A 4,723-nucleotide genomic window follows, 5' to 3' on the forward strand; every position below is an offset into this window, starting at 1 on the left:
TTCTCTCTATTAAAACAGGTATTGAATAAGTACTGGTATTATAAATTCATAGAAATTTAGTTGCAATGACTATTTATCTTCCGTTTCTTAAACAAAATTTTCATAAGATCCTTGAATTTATTTCTCAATACTTTGTGTGTTTGTTATTTAAATTTTTGTTTAACATTTGTATTTTCAAATTAACATCTCTTTTTTAATTAATTATTAGGAAATATTCGTTTATTTGAATAATAGTCTAAAAATCTAAACATGTAGACAAAATATCTTTAGTTGTTTTTTTGTTTGCATTTTGTTTATTTAAACTTAATTATTTGCTTATTTAAAATAAAAGTTAATGTTCAAACGATATTTTTAACTCTAATTGATCTAAATTATTTTAGTCATCAAAACATTTTTGAATTAATTTAAATCTACTGAAATACTTGATCTATTGTTGCTTTGCTTGTTATGATATGTTTTTAGAAGTCTTTGCTCTTTTAAAATTAAAGTTGTCAATAAAACGACGTGTTGATTAGTTAACTAGGGTATCAAAGCTAGTTTTATACTTAATTCATAAGGGTTATTAAATTTTCTAATATAAATAGTAAGTATAATTCGAAATTAAAATTACTCAAAGTGGTTTGTGAGTTTTTTAAAAGTATGCTGAACAGCAGTTACAGTTAAGCATCTGCTAAAAACATAACTTTTATTCACAAAAAGTTTTTGCTAGTTCGTATATTTTCATTTTTCTTGTAGAAAAAGAACTTTAAATTTTCTTGATTATAGATCTCAAAAATTTACCTAGTTCATCTAAAACAAATCCTCAGTCAAGTCGAAAACTAATTTAAAGATATGTTAAGTTTGTTCTTTATTTTATTATGTTTTTAGTGTTTAAACTACTTTTTTAAACAAATCGTTATAAATTAAATATTTTTTAATTATTTTCCAAGGAACTGTTTGTTTTAAGCTTCTTTCATTTAACAAAATCCGTTAGATTAGAAATGATGATTTTAGTTTGTTTATACTTTTAAATACTTGCTTTCTAAACTTTTAAAAATACTACCTTAATTTTTTTGTTTGTTTGTTTGTTTAACTTGCTAATAATTTACATTATTTCACTGGCTGCAATTAACTCCACAAACACTTATTAACTTTTGCATTGTAACAAATTTATTATAAACTGTCATACTTTCTAAATAAAATCAATTCTACAAAAACAGTACAAGTCAGCTCTGCTATCAAAAAGAATAAACCAAAAACAAATAAGATTGTTGATGTTTATCGCACAAGTACAAGTTTAGTTTGAAATTCTACTGATTTAATGAACCTTGACAAATTAAAGTACTACACTAGACATTAAAACAATGCTTTACAAAGGTTTTTTATGCCAACTTTACTAATAGTTTAGTTAAACTCTAAAACACTCAAAGTTCTTAAAATTCAACTCAATATAATTTTTAACAACAGTATTTCAACATACTTTAAGTTAGGATTTCAATTAAAGTTTAATGTATTATATAAACTTTTTGTGTAAACATTAACAAATATGTATTGTGCGCCATTAAGTTCATTTAAACTAGGTTTCTATCAGTTTACTTTGTTAAAATAAACATACTGTATTTTTCATTTTGTGCTTTAGAACTAATGCATGTTTAACTGTTTTCTCCAAACGACTAATTTTAATTTTATTGTCAAATGCTTTTACAATGACACAGGATGTTTTAAGTTTTTATAAAAACAATTTTTAAAAATCAAAAAAAAATTTTCTCTAAAAATACTTTTGATCTATAGACTTTTATATGAAATTTGACATTTGATAAAAAACATTAAACAAACAAGATTAAAAACTTTAAACTAAATCTATAAAAAACTACTACTGCAAAACGTTTTAAAAACAAAAAACCGAAGCTAACCAAATGCATTGCAATTATAATTGAAATAAAAACAGCTGCTTATCTGCACTGGACATTCAAGTAAAAAGTGCATATCTAATACTTACGTCTGTAATAACTAACCTACGTATTAAAACGAAACGCTGCTCTTGACTTGACTGCAGTTCTTGAAGGATTATCTTTATTGTTGTTTTATCCTAAAACTGTTGTCTTTTTGAATACACAACTCAGTATGAAGTAAGCCAATAAAATTAATTACAACTGATCATTAAAGCATAGATCTGATAATACAACTTTATAGCATTGTTACGTCACTATATTTGCATACAAGTTTTAAAGTATATATATACTTTTTAATGTACAAATGTAAACACAGTTAACAGTAAAATGTACTTGTTTCCTTGTCAAAAATACAAAGTTCAATGCTTACATCTTCATGTTTTATATTTAGTTATAAAGTTTACTACCAACTAAATACAACTTGTTAGTAAAACTTGGCGCCAATCAATTAGTTTTTAATATTTTTGTATTTTTTTTGTTATAAAAACAAATTTATGCGTTAGTGATCGTTTAACATTGCTTAACGCTGTATACTTATTTGTTTATAAGCAATGGAAAAATAAAACTTTTAAATCAATCTTAATTTTCAAAACCTCCTTTTTTAAAAACTAAAATGCTTTTGCGTTGTGCTAACAAAATAAACCTACAAGTCAGTGTTCTTATAAAACTATTTAAAGTGTTGTTCTAGATCTAGACTGGTGTAGAAATTATTTCAACTAGGTTTACAAAAAAAAAAACAGTTCTGAATTATACTCTATAAATTATACTGAAAAACAGTCCCTTAAACGTTTATATCTCTGAAATAAATAAAAAACTTAATTTCACTACGATAATTTATTTAAAAAAAGGTGTCAACCAAATTCTCTTAATTATCTTAAGTACTATCTTAATATTTTTCTTAAAGTTATTCTTTAGAAATATAAACGAAACCAACTATAAAGCGCAAGTAAAAAACTTACTTTTCAGTAAAGGACTTATATTTTGATAGTGTGTTAAAAAGTAATAAACTTTTGTTCATATTCTTAGTGCACAATAAGTTTTAGAGCAATCAGTAGTTTTGATTTGAAAGCTTACAAAACTTTAGTTTGTTTATTTAAACTGTTTGTCTAATGATTTATGCACTTGTATGCTGCATTTTCACATGCTATAATAAACTAAACTGTAAAAAAACTATAAGTTTAATAATTTGTATTTAAATACAATTGCTTTGCAAGAATTAAACTATCATCATTGACATTTTATTTTTTTATAACACTTGCTTTCAAAAGGCTATTAAAACTTGTTTTGTTTCTACTTAAACGCTTAAAAACTTTATATATCGTGTACTTGTTTTACTTGGGTCTACACTTAAACTAAAACTTTAAACTAGCTCACAGTTTTGTGAAATATTCAACAAAAGTTAGAAATTTAAAAAGTAATGTAATTGCATTAATTTGGCAAGCAGACTAAAAATAAACAAATATACTACAAACTTCGTGACACTAAATATTATTTTATCGAAATACGTGATGTTACTAAATTATATTTACTTAGCTTAGTGTTTTAATTAATTATTGACAAATAAATATTTCTCTTATGTAAACATGAGTTGCTAAATAACTCAAAACATTGACTTGTTTCGTTATAATAGCAAAAAAAAGTTGTATGTTTTTATTACCACACCAGTAAAATTTTATAATAGTTCCTATGAACTACTTTTGCATCATTCTTAAACATTAAATATAAAATTTAAAACCATTCACTATTTCATTTCAACAAGCTTTTGCAGCTACAATAAGCTTATACCAGAAAATTCGCATTAAAATAATATAATAACTTGATTAATGCAGAAAAAAAACTGAAATGTTAATAAAAAGTTCTTACCAATCAAAAGGTATTTAAAATTAGATTTCGTAATAAAACCTCTTTAAATAACTACTGAGATTTTCTATTCCCAATACATTTTAAACCATAGTAATATTAATAGTAATAAATTTAAAAAAACATATAATCACAAAAAAGATTTAGCTAGAAAACTTTATGTTATACTGATTTAATACAACAATATAACAACGAACAGTTTCTTGTTTATAAGTTAATTTTAAACGATTTCGATTATAATGTATATAAAAATCAACAACTTTTTCATATACCATCAAAAGTTGTCCAGCTAGACTGCAAAACAGACATTCTCAACCGGTCAGTTAAAATTACAAGTTTGTCTAAAAAAAATAAGCGCTACTTGGAAACAGACATGAATGTTTAGTTATACATATAGAAGTACGAAAACTTATCTCTAAAAAATTATTTTAAACCTGTGTTTCTGTTATAATTACGTAAGATAAATACAGTTGCTTTAAATCATCACCAAAAAAACAAAAAAAAACTTCAACTTTACACAGTTGGTAAATACCTACTAAACTTTCATTTGACACAAATTTGCGATGCGGTTACCCTTCGGGCATAAAACGGGTTCCTATCACGTCTCAACTTTCTCAAACCGGAACTTGTAATTTTCATTGAAATTCGATGTTTTGAGTTGTTGAGTTGAACTTGGTTGTAAAATAGTCAGCTTAAGCCAGCGATGTAACAGCAATAAAAGTTTTCTAAAAGGTCTTTTATTAAATCCTATTAACATTTTTACTGTATTCACAATTCCATTGCGTTCTTTTTTTTTAAATCTCACGATTAGAAAAACATTTAAGAAAACCAAATATTGAAACAATTTAGTTATTTTTAGATTTTGAAATCGTTGAAATACTTTTTATAATTGTTCTTATTTAAAATTAAAAAATATTTTTTTAATGTGCCTA

Source organism: Thalia democratica, chromosome 7, assembly GCF_965202585.1.
Source record: "Thalia democratica chromosome 7, ktThaDemo2.hap1.1, whole genome shotgun sequence".
Classification (NCBI taxonomy): domain Eukaryota; kingdom Metazoa; phylum Chordata; class Thaliacea; order Salpida; family Salpidae; genus Thalia; species Thalia democratica.